Source organism: Gorilla gorilla, chromosome 8, assembly GCF_029281585.2.
Source record: "Gorilla gorilla gorilla isolate KB3781 chromosome 8, NHGRI_mGorGor1-v2.1_pri, whole genome shotgun sequence".
Taxonomy (NCBI): Eukaryota; Metazoa; Chordata; class Mammalia; order Primates; family Hominidae; genus Gorilla; species Gorilla gorilla.
Window position 1 is genome coordinate 83,953,194 of NC_073232.2, and position 12,685 is coordinate 83,965,878.

The 12,685-nt window shown below is 41.9% G+C and overlaps 2 protein-coding genes across 18 annotated transcripts in view; one reads left to right on the top strand and one right to left on the bottom strand.

Moving 5' to 3' along the window:
* The window catches only part of CREM (cAMP responsive element modulator), an 88,796-nt gene extending 81,487 nt beyond the window's left edge, over positions 1 to 7,309 (bottom strand). For 6 of the 17 annotated variants that reach the window (XM_031015152.3, XM_031015153.3, XM_055352909.2 and 3 more), the window contains exon 1: positions 6,956 to 7,305. The gene's annotated coding sequence lies outside the window, so the exon portion shown is untranslated. Of the gene's footprint in view, positions 1 to 6,581; positions 6,923 to 6,955 lie in introns of those variants that run through there. The other 11 variants (XM_031015148.3, XM_031015149.3, XM_031015142.3 and 8 more) reach the window with 7 other exon arrangements.
* Positions 7,310 to 7,378: 69 nt separating this feature from the next.
* Positions 7,379 to 12,685, top strand: part of CUL2 (cullin 2) — a 124,781-nt gene continuing 119,474 nt past the window's right edge. The window contains exon 1 of the mRNA XM_063710154.1: positions 7,379 to 7,535. The gene's annotated coding sequence lies outside the window, so the exon portion shown is untranslated. The remainder of the gene's footprint in view (positions 7,536 to 12,685) is intronic.

Consider the following 12,685-nt stretch of genomic DNA (forward strand, 5'->3'; position numbering starts at 1 on the left):
CAGCCAGGGCAACAGAGCTGTATTGAAAAAAACAAAAAAACAAAAAACTTTTACCTGCTGTGGTTACATTAATACATTACATTAATGTTACATTAATGTAATGTAAAAGTTACATTACATTAATGTAACTTTTCTGGAAAAACTAAGTATATATAAGAATTAAACTTCTTGGGCAAGTTTACTAGAATACCAAAGTTTACTTAACCAATTTCCAGCTCTCCATTATTAACACTGTTCTCCACTCCTGTGAAGCCTACAGTATAGCTAATGCCCACCACAGTTCTCTAGTGTGCCCAGGCACTTGTGTTCACTCCAACAGGGAGGGGTGCTTACCAAGAGTTAGTTGTGTTTGTCACCAAACCTGATTGTGCCAGCCACACTTGTTGCAATTTTGTAATTTTGTTAAACAGTACATTAGATGAAATGACTAAGTAGATTAAATGATTCAAAAAGAGAACTGTTTCTCTGAAGACTAAGTTGAATGCTTTGGAAAGACAATAAACACAGTTTTGCTTTTTCTGCTTTAAAAAAAAACTGCTTTTGGACAGACGCCATGGCTCACGCCTGTAATCCCAGCATTTTCGGAGGCCAAGGTGAGTGGATTACATGAGGTCAGGAGTTCGAGACCAGCCTGGCCAACATGGTGAAACCCTATCTCTGCAAAAAATACAGAAATTAGCCAGGCACGGTGGCAGGCGCCTGTAATCCCAGCTACTTGGGAGGCTGAGGCAGGAGAATCTGGGAGGCGAAGGCTGCAGTGAGCCGAGATTGCTCCATTGCACTCCAACCTGGGTGACACAGTGAGACTCTGTCTCAAAAAAAAAAAAAAAAAAAATCTGCTTTTGGACTAGATATTACAATTGGAGATAACTATGACTTACGGGAAATATTAAATTAAGAATTCTTTATAAGACACTTGCCAAACAATCTAAGTTCTTACTCCACTTTCAAAAACCCAAAAATGTAAACTGTAAAGTATGCATTATTGAGATGGTTTCTAAAAGAAAGGCTAAAAAAGAAAAAGAATAAGAAAACCTGAAAGCACTGCAACTAGCATACCCAAAAGAAAAAGAAAAGAATGTGGAACAAAAGGTATCATACCTTTTACAGAAGCAGGAAGAGAAAGAGAATACAGAGAAATACAATCTGTTTATTTGGTTCTGTGATGAAGCAAGGTTTTAGTTCTTTGCAAAAGTAGATATCCATAGGTTAACTGTAATTTAAGTAGCAAGAGCAATAAAGTTTGAAAGATAAAGGAGAATATGAAGCTCATATTGTAAAGTTGGTCCTTCTCAACCAAGTCGATTAAAAAATTAAGAGAAGGTGGGACTAGTTATAAGAGAAATAATTCCAAACAGCCATATAGCTGCAATTGACAGGGATGAGACTATGGTTATGCATTTTAGGGGAAGATGAGTACAGGAAAAACAATGGGAGAAAGCAGTACCATGAAATTACACCATTGGTCTTATACTCTTTATGAAGCAAAGTAACAGTAACTTTCAAAAAACAATCTTTACACTTTCATGTAAAAACGGAATAGCCAAGAGGGATACTCGTAAATAAATATTCCAAACACTTGTAAATGTCTTTAATATTTCAAACATGAATTATACATAAATTCCGGAGGCTCTCTAATATAGATTCACGGCAACTCCAATTTAATTGCCTGAGACACCTGTTATTATTTAAGTAATCTTAACTCTTTACTAAAATCACTAAAGGATTAGCTATTCAGTAAGTGTCTCTTTTTCAATTCATTTCCCACATGCTGCCTGTTTTTGGCCATTTCACAGTAAATGAACTACAGAATGGGCTGCTGAGGAGGAAATGAAAAGTGAAATTCAAATAATCATGGCCTGTCTCCATCCTTTCAAACACCTCCCTCCCCCACCACCACCATTTCATGTGAAACCAATTTTTTTTCTTTTTTTTTTTTTTTTGAGACTCAAGTCTCGCTCTGTCACCCAGGATGGAGTGCAGTAGCACGATCTCGGCTCACTGCAACCTCCGACTCCCGGGTTCAAGCGATTCTCCTGCCTCAGCCTCCTGAGTAGCTGGGATTACAGGCGCGAGCCACCATGCCCAGCTAATTTTTGTATTTTTAGTAGAGACGGGGTTTCACCATGTTTGGTCAGGCTGGTCTTGTGATCTGCCCGCCTCGGCCTCCCAAAGCACTGGGATTACAGGCGTGAGCCACCGCACTAGGCCAATGTGAAACCAAATTTTTAAACTTTTGAAGGAGTTACTTGCTTGACTAGAATCACTGTAAGGTTGTTTTGTTTTGTTTTCAATAGCATGCTTCTTTACTGCACATTAAGTACATCTGAAAACACATATCTACGTATTAAGTATAAATGCATTAACTACTAGACAGTAAATCTGACAAAGGAGATAAACTACCTGAATTAGCTTAAGATCAGAAAAAAGAATTTTACCATTATTTTACTTACCTAGATTGGTCCTATCTTACACATCTAAACAAAACCTGTATCTTTCTAAGTGCAGAAACATGCCTAATTTTACTCCTCCAGAAATTTTAAGAGTAAAAACATTCCAAGCACTCATATTCAGTAACGTGGGTCTTTATGTGTGATACAGTTGTCATAATTCCAAAGTGGATACTTTCACCATAATCAGTGCTAAGATATAAATTCCAGTTAAAAACATTTCTAAGCCAAAAAAAATCATTTTTTGTGCTATCAATAAAAAAATTGAGATTAAGAATATAAACAAAACTATCTGCTATTTTGCTATTCTAAGTTGGATGATTTAAGTCTGCTATGTTTAAAAAAACACACACAAAAAAACCTTTACTAAGATAACTTTAAAGACACTGAGTTTATTTTGTGAAATTCTCAGGGAAAATATTAGCATCACATTAGCTCCACTCTTAAATGTTCACAGGATTTTATTAGTATCTTGACATTTAAATAGCCTGGTTATACTACTGCTTAGAAAACATGCACAAAGATGTTTCTCATTTGTGAAGATCTGAGAGGCTTCAAAAAAGTCTGACAAGAGGATGAGTTGCTAGTAAGGTTTTCTTAGAGGTAAGCATCCTTCCTGACCAATGAGATGGTTATTTAAGCAGTCTTTAAGCAAAACTACCATATAGTTTTATAGCCTATGCATTTCCTCTACTTATAAAAACTACTTCACAAACACGTTGCCAGTAATTTCCTCTATCACTCCTAGGAAGGCCTGTCACGAAATGTGCAAATAGATATCATTTTACTTTGTAAACCTTGCTATAACTGAATTAGTTATGCTTCACTTAATAATGGGGATACATTCTTAGAAATATTAGGCAACTTCATTCTGCGAACGTTGTAAACTGCTCTTAAACAAACCTAGATGGCACAACCGACTACACACCTATGCCAAATGGGATAGCCTGTTGCTCCTAGGCTACAAAACCTGTACACCATGTTACTGTACTATATACTGCAGACGATTAGAACACAGTGGAATGTATTTGTGTGTCTAAACATACCTAAACATAGAAAAGGTAATACTCTGCCCTCTGACATTAGGACAGCTAGGAAGGACATAACTAGGTAACAGGAATTCTTCAGCTCCATTATAATCTTATGGGATATATGTGGTCCATCATTGAACAAAACATCATTATTCAGTACAGTAAGACTTAAGGCATTTCCATAAGTAGTATCAAGAAAAATTTCCACTAATGATATCCTTAGGTTTTCTTCTTTGTTCTTGCTTATTCTCTACTGGATATACAGTATCAGAAAATGAAAACCTATGAGTAAAAGCATTTATTCTTAAGAACAGCACAGTCTTTATTGTGGAGTTCCCATTGCAAAAGGCATTTAAAATGTATTGTCTAAAAGGAGATTATTAACATAATTATTTAAAACGTTCATTTCTACCTATTGTGTAATGAGATACATTTTTCCTAAAATTTTGTTTTGTTTTGTTTTGTTTTTTGAGACCGAGTTTGGCTCTTGTTGCCCAGGCTGGAGTGCAATGGCTTGATCTTGGCTCACTGCACCCTCCGCCTCCGGGTTTCAAGCAATTCTCCAGTCTCAGCCTCCCAGGTAGCCACAATTACAGGCATGGGCCACCATGCCCGGCTAATTTTGTATTTTTAGTAGAGACGGGGTTTCTCCATGTTGGTTAGGCTGGTCTTGAACTCCCGACCTCAGGCGATCTGCCTGCCTCAGCCTCCCAAAATGCTGGGATTACAGGCGTGAGCCACCATGCCCGGCCTAAAGTGGATTTTTAAGTTCCTGTGTTGATAATATCAAAACTGTATTCAATGTACAATAATAATTCTTTTCAAAGCTGACTTTTACATATGGAATCCATCCATTTACTTAAGTAGAAACAATAAAATTCGGTATTTCAGGCTTACTTCCTTATCAATCAATGTTGGTAAGGAAATATAAAAATATCAATGGTTCTAAAACTGCTCTAAAAAATAACGTCTCTCAATAGTTCAGCTATTAAGTGTTTGCACTGTTCAGTTTTATTTTAAGAAGTCTATCTAAAAGGAACAGGACACTTGAGAGCTTTTCAGTAGGAATATCCACTTCAACAATAATAAACCTAGCTCAATCTTCTGGCCCAATACTTAATTTGCAGGGAATACAACTTGGGAGAAAAAGGATCAGAAATATATGTCTATGTTGGTAAAGATTCAGTCAGGATTCCTTATATATGTTAATAATTCAAAACTCTTCCCTACTTTTCATGAAATGGTCATAACCCTAAACAAGATTTTGTATTTTGATTAGGCAGTGACTCACCTGAGTAGGAAACTGGAATACAGCCTATTAACTATGGATTCCAGAGTTTAAAATTCAGAAAGAAGAAGTAAATTTCATTAACTTTCAGGGACAATGCAAAAACAAAAAGACTAAAAATAAAAATGTCCTCTGTTTATGCATTCAATAAAAATTTATTCATATACTGTCACCAAAATATGTACACAAAACATCACCGTAATTACAACTTCACAATCACCAAAATGATTCCATATCCATCACCAACTCACTGGGAAAGTAAGTGTTATATTCATCTATTTACAGATTCGCCAAAGTTGTGTGAATATTGACAATGCTTTAAGTGTTTACTCATTCAGGATCAAAACCATTTTAATATATTTGTTAAAGTTGTGTTGGGATCAATACATAGTTCTTTAAACATCAGTTTTAATACTTAGCATTTATTGGCCAAAACATATTGTGTGCAATTTGCCTTCCTTTGGGAAAAAAATTACTTTAGATTGAAAGACTTTAAGACTACTATGACTTAGGAAGGGAAAGTTTATCCAAAAAAAGAATCAAGACTAGGAAAAAAAGGCCTGGAGCGGTGGCTCATGCCTGTAATCCCAGCACTTTGGGAGGCCGAGGCGGGCGGATCACGAGGTCAGGAGATCGAGACCATCCTGGCTGACATTGTGAAATCCCGTTTCTACTAAAAATACAAAAAATTAGCCGGGCGTGGTGGCGGGCGCCTGTAGTCCCAGCTACTCAGGAGGCTGAGGCAGGAGAATGGCTTGAACCCAGGAGGCGGAGCTTGCAGTGAGCTGAGAGCGGGCCACTGCACTCCAGCCTGGGCGACAGAGCGAGACCCCGTCTCAAAAAAAAAAAAAAAAACTAGGAAAAAAACATGGCGCTCAAAGCAAAAAACAAAAAAACAACAAATAAAAAACAGCGTGGTTTATTCATGTAATCTGATGCAATGTTCACAGCGGACCTCTCACTGTTCAATCTAGATTTTTGTTTCAAGGGAAAGGTACACTCTCATCTGCCCGGCAAATTAAGTAGAAAGGAAACTGAGTCACGTACGTAAGCCACAGTGTTAAAGGAGCTCTTTCAATTTCAGTGACACTTTGAGACTGGCCCTGTAAGTCCCAATTTCTTAAAATGTGATTACAAACTCACAGCTGCTTCACTGAGCAGCATGCAGGAAACCCCTAAGTGATTTCAAACTCAGGTATCTGATATACAAATAAAACGCAACAGGATCAAGAAACATGCTGAGGCCAGGCGCGGCGGCTCACGCCTGTAATCCCAGCACTTTGGGAGGCCGAGGTGGGTGGAAGGTCAGGAGTTCGAGACCAGCCTGACCAACACGGTAAAACCCCATATCTACTAAAAATACAAAAATTAGCAGGCGTGGTGGCGCATGCCTGTAATCCCAGCTACTCGGGAGGCTGAGGCAAGAGAATCGCTTGAACCCAGGAGGCAGAGGCTGCAGTGAGCCGAAATCATGCCCCTGCATTCCAGCCTGGGTAACAGCAAGACTCCGTCTCAAAAAAAAAAAGTATGTTTAATAATGTGTTTATTCCCCAGATTCAACAGGCTCTGGAAACCTTACCAGATGGCCCTAAAAAGGCAAGACTCAGGCAGAAGGGAAAATGCGCCTTCCGAGAGCGGTCGCGGCTCTGCCCTTCCCACTCCTGAGACTGCCCGCGCCCGGGACCGAATGACTCAGCTGCGAGGCCCTCCGGCCCAGGTTTTGGGGGAAAACGGGCTGCGTCCGCTTTCGTCTAAACTGCGCTCGTAAAGTGGGGCAGAGGCGCTGGGGGCACTGAAATCCGAGGTCCTTACTTCTGGATTCCTTTTCCTTTTCCGAGTTAAACTGCTCCCCTGAGCCGCACGGCTCTCTCAGGGAGGATTTTCCAACTTCTCCCAAGTTCGCGAGGAGGCAGGCGGGTCCCAGGGCAGCTGAGCGGACGAAGCGGGCGTCGGGCGGCGAGCCGACGGCCTCGGGGGCGCCGAGCGAGGGGCCGCGTCAGGTGAACTCGCGGCTGCCCCGCCAGTCCTTGGCCCGGCCCCGGGGTCCCGGCCCGCCGCCCACAGCTCCGCTCGGCCTCCGCTGCTCCACCGCACCCGGCTCCGCTCCGCCTCCTGCCTCCACCTCCGCCTCCTGCGCCGCGTCGCCCGCTGCTGGGTCTCGGGGCCGGAGCCGACGCACCACTTACCCGCCGCAAAGGGATTTACGTAGCGGACCTCGTCACTGATTACGGACGCGAGGAGGTGGAGACGGCGAGACCGACCGCCGCTCAGCAGCGGCGCCGCCGCCCAGCAACCCGGAGCCGGCAGCGGCCCCACGTAGTCCCCACGTCAGCTCTGATGCGGTAGCCGCGGCCTCCCTGTCGACCCCGAACCAAAAGTAGCGCTGCAGCCGACCGAACCGCGTCCTCCCGCCCCGTCCTCCCCTCCCCCACGCCGGGACGGCCTCCCGGGGGAGGCCCCGAGGAAAAAAATCCAGGCTCGAACTCCGCCCCCTGCCGGCCGCCAGCAGGAGTGAAGCGCCACAATCCAACAATGAAATGGAACCGGGGAGGGGCGGCGGGAAGGTGCGGGTCAGGGGGCGGGGCCTAGGGACAGGGAGAAGAAAGGTCAGGGGGCGGGGCCAAGAGGAGGAACTAGCCTGGAGGTAGGGCGGAAGGTAGGGGCGGGGGCAAGGCTGGAAACCGGAAGCTGCGCCGCGCGTGCGCCAGAAATCCAATGACTTGTCCGCCAGAGTAACGGCTGTCGTCAGGTCCTCAGGGTCTCGAGGTCGGTTTCTTCCTAACGCCGCCAACCCCAAGCTAAGGTCCGCGAGCGTCTCACCTCTGTCCAGGCTGGGCTGCAGTGGCGTGGTCTCGGCTCTCTGCAACCTCTATCTCCCCAGGCTCAAGCGATCCTCCGGCCTCAGCCTCCTGAGTAGCTGGGACTGCAGGCGTGCTTCTTCTGACTTCTAAAAGCTGTCTACATACCTTGACTAGTGGCCCTTTTCCTCCATCTTCACAGCCAGTCACAGCTGGTTGAGTCCTTCTCCAAAAGAAGCTTGAGCTCCTGAGACAATTCACCTGCTTCTTAGGGTCATTTATTGCAGTTTATCCCAGTATTTGACTGGAAATGGTCCGCATGCCGGGCCCGCTGGCTCGGGCCTGTAATCCCAACACTTCGGGAGGCCAAGGTGGGAGGATCGCTTGAGCCCAGGAGACCAGCCTAGGGAACACAGTGAGACTTCATCTCTTTTTTTTTTTTTTAGATTAGAAAGGTCGGCCGGGGGCTCACGCCTGTAATCCCAGCATTTTGGGAGGCAGACATGGGCAGATCACCTGAGGTCAGGAGCAGCCTGGCCAACATGGTGAAACCCCATCTCTACTAAAAATACAAAAATTAGCTAGGAGTGGTGGCAGACGCCTGTAGTCCCAGCTAGTTGGGAGGCTGAGGCAGGAGAATCGCTTGAACCTGGGAGGTCAAGGCTGCAGTGAGCTGAGATCGTTCCACTGCACTCCAGCCTGGGTGACACAGCGAGGCTCCATCTCAAAAATAAAAAAAGTAATGGGATATCAGGAATAAAGAATAGCAGCATGGTTATAGAGTACAGTAGGTCCTTACTTAACGATAGGTTCTTAGAAATCATGGCTTTAAGCCAAACAACTTACAGCAGGTGCACAAAAAAATTTTCATTCAGTGTTGTTTTCATTTCGTTATAATATTGATGACAACAAAAATCGGTTTCATTGTACGTTGTTTCACTGAAAACCAGTTTCTAAGAAGCTATTGACAATGTTAAGTGAGGATTTATTATTTCATATCAGTTACTGTAGTGTCAGAGTGTTTTCATAATTTTCACTGAGCAGGACTTAATCTAAATCCAATCTGAGCCTTTGTTCAAATCTAATTTTCATAGGTCAAAGGGAATGTATCCACAACAATTGTCTCTGTAACAGGAGTTCATATGAATCAAAAAGAATCAAAGGAATGGCAATTTCTTATTTGCAAAGTATTTGCTCTACGGTTTCCTTTCTTGCCAGTATTTTACTCCCATATGCATGTAGTCTTAATTATAAAGTTCAAAAAGCACAAACCATATTTTTTTGTTCATCTGTTTTTTTACAAAGATCAATACTGGAGGTGAGATACACATACTTACAAGCCCATCAGTTCATGGCCTCTGCTATCCCCTTGCTGTGAGATGTAATAGACTTAAAAACCATGCAATTGGATCTGGGTTTGAATGTATGCTTGTTAGCTGTGGGCAAGTGTCATATCCTCTTAGGGGAAGCATAAGATTTTTAAATGGGAAGAAAAATAGTACCTACCTGTTAGGATTATTATAGATTTTTAAAAATATCTGCCATAAGATAAATACTTAAAAACCTACTCATGTTTACGTTAGTCCAGTGTCTAGCTTTTGGGGCTCCTCACCTAGGTGATAGTTAATTCTCTGTTGGGGAGGGACAACTAGGTCACCTACTTTTCTGAGAAAATACGGGCTGTCAGTCACACCCTTATCCTCCCTCCTCACTTCAAAATATCTTAAACTTTCCCTCCCTTTCTGGGTCGGGAGGAGCACCTCTTTTTCCTCTCCAAATCCAACTGTAAGTTAGATGTCATTTCTTTCCCATATCAGATCTTGCTCAATTACGAAGAGTCATACCTGCAGCCTTTTTCGTCCTCTTGGCTCCTTCTTTCCCTACAAATGTGTTAGTATCTTGCCTCTTGAAAACTGTTGGCACTGCTAGCCCTATAAGGAAGGCCACAGAGTTGCCAATTCCGGGTTGCACATTTACATTTCATTTTTTGCCCATTTGCTTACTGTTCCATCCCTTGCCATCCCCTCACTTTCAGATTTCTCAAGAGAAGAAGGCAAGGCAGGGGTTGTATTCACTTCCTCACCACCCATTTGTTTGTTATTTCCTGCCAAATTTTTGCCCTCTTCCCTCTCTTTTTTTTAAATTTAATTTTTATTTTTATATGTAGACATGGAGTCTCTTGTCCAGGCTAGTCTGGAACTCCTGGGCTTAAGCAATCCTTCCACCTTGGCCTCTGAAAGTGCTGGGATTATAGGCATGAGCCATTGCACTTGCAATGATTACTAAATCTGTCGCCTTTCTGATGACTAAATCTGACCACTTTTTCTCATTTTTCATTCTACTTGACCTATTTTCCTCATTAGATACTACCAATGACTGCTGCCTTATTTTTTAAATGTATTTACTTAGAGGCAGAGTCTCGCTCTGTCACCCAGGTTAGAGTGCAGTGGTGCAATCATAGCTCATTCAGCTTCAAGTTCCTGGTCTAAAGCGATCCTCCCACCTCGGCTTCCCAAAGTGTTGGGATTAAAGGCATAAGCCTGCCACCTTCTTAACATAGTCTCCCTCCTGAATTTTCGTGATACTTGGCTCTCATGGTTTCACTCATCTTTGTCTCCCTAATGTAGACAGTTACTAATTTTCTATCCTTGGACATCATCTTCTATACTGTCCTCAAACAGTGTTTTCTTTAGTTATCTAATCATACCCATTTTTTTTGAAAGATAATTCTAAAATTTATACCCAAAGCTTCCAACTTCATTCATTAGCACCAGGTCACATTTCCAAACACCTGACAGTTCTCACTTACATGGCCCATGAGCATTTCCAACTCATAGGTTCAAAACTACATGTCTTCTTCCCCTTTCATACCTGAATCTTGATTTTTTATTGTTGTTTTAGCAATGTTAATGGCACTTTTCAGCTCCTTGTCATCCTGCCTCTACACCTTGAAACCATTTTGGTCATTCTTCTACTCATGTCATTCAGGAGCCACATAGAAAATATTTCGAAGTGCCTGCTATGTTCCAGGCCCTATGCTAAATGCTAAGTCCTGTTGCTTTTGCCTGTAGAAACTTGCATCCATCCCTTTTTTTTTTATTCCCACTATTACCCATCTGGTACTTCCAGTATAGTTCATCCTAAGTATTTCTGTCTGATTCATTTTCCTTAGATACAGCTCTCGTGATGTGATTTCTCTTAGAAAATCTACAGTGACTAGGAGGGACTGAAACTTAAGGAACAGAAGTGAAAGGAGACTGTGAATTATCTTTGGTGGCCTCTTGAATTGTGTACTGCAAGAATGCTTTATATATTTTAAAAATAAATGACATTTTAATTGAAGCAAAAACACCAGTGAGATGTTATTAGCTGACAGAGTGCAACTAAGTTTGGCATGAAGTCCTTTGTTTTGTTTTGTTTTTTGTTATGTTTTGCTTGTTTGTAGATCGGATCTCACTCTGTCACCCTGGCTGGAGTGCAGTGGTGCCGTCACAGCTCACTGCAGTCTTGACCTCCCAGGCTCAAGGAATCCTCCCACCTCAGCCTCCTGAGTAGCTAGGACTACAGGTGTGCACCACCTTGCCTGGCTAATTTTTTTAATTTTTTTATATAGATTGGTTCTCTAAAATGGGGATATTGGCCAGGCACAGTGGCCCACGCCTATAATTCTAGCACATTGGGAGGCTGACGTGAGCAGATCACTTGAGGTGAGGAGTTTGAGAACAAACAGCCTGGCCAATATGGCAAAACCCCATCTCTACTAAAAATACAAAAATTAGCTGGGCATGGTGGCGCATGCGTGTAATCCCAGCTACTTAGGAGCCCGAGGCATGAGAACCACTTGAACCCAGGGGGTGGAGGTTGCAGTGAGCCAAGATTGTGCCACTGCACTCCAACCTGGGCCATGGAGCAAGACTCTTATCTCAAAAAAATAAATAAATAAAATAAAATAAAATAAGGATATTATTACTACCTGCCTCACAAGTTACATGAATTAAATTAATGCATGTAAAGTATATAGAACATTGTGCCTGGCACAAAATAAGCCTTAAATAAATGTAAGCTATAATTATTATTTTATGACTTGGCCAAGTTTGTTTGTTGACTTGTGTGAAATCTGAGAACTTAGAAGTCAAAATAAACCCCTTTGTTTTATAAATTAGAAAGTAGAGGCTGAGAGGTTTCAAAATGTCCTTTGGCTAGTAGATAGTAATATTAGGACTATAACCCTGAAGTTGTAACTTTTAACCCTGTACTCTTTCCACTAGACCACAGATCTCAAGATTAGCATTTTTCAAATGACTGTCCTATTTTATTTTACTAATTTAATACAGAGAAAAACTAGAAAATTGATTCACCTTAAAAGCATTTCTACGCAGGCCGTTTCTATTCAAACTTTAGGATTTGAGACTTACAAAGATAGTGTGCCCAATTTAAATATTTGAGAAAGGTAAAAACAAGTTAGTATAATATGTGCTTGATTTATGATGTCTTTGATTTGCCATTTGGCAAAAAATGTTTCATTCTATTAGAGAGTTAACAGTTCTGTGTTCCAACATGGAAAATACCATTGTGTATGTGTGTTTACGTGCTTTTGGTTTTTAAGTTTGGTAAACTTAAACCTCTAAATCTGATGTGCTCTGTATTCAGGAAACTACTTAAAACTATTGCTAAAGGATATTATAATAAAAACCCAAGCTACTGAATTATTTAAAACTATAAGATTGCAGTCGTTAAACTAATTTTTATTTTATTTATTTTTTTGAGACAGGGTCTTACTCTGTCACCTAGGCTGGAGTACAGTAGTGCGATCGTGGTTCACTGTAGCCTCGACCTCCCGGGCTCAAGCAATCCTCCCACCTCAGCTGGCCAAGTAGCTGGAACTACAGACATGTGCCACCATGCCTCATTAAGGGAGAAGAAAGGCATGAGGAAAAGAGGAAGATTGTTATTGTCAATATATTTCATATTGGAAAAGGGCTCCATGCCACATTTTTGTTCTGTGGCCTTAGCCCCTCTCTCAGCCTAGTTTTCTTTAGCTGTAGAACAGGGATCCTAGTACTGCATAAAGTGTTTGTGAAGAAGAATACATTAGCTAATAACATAAAGGTTTTAATA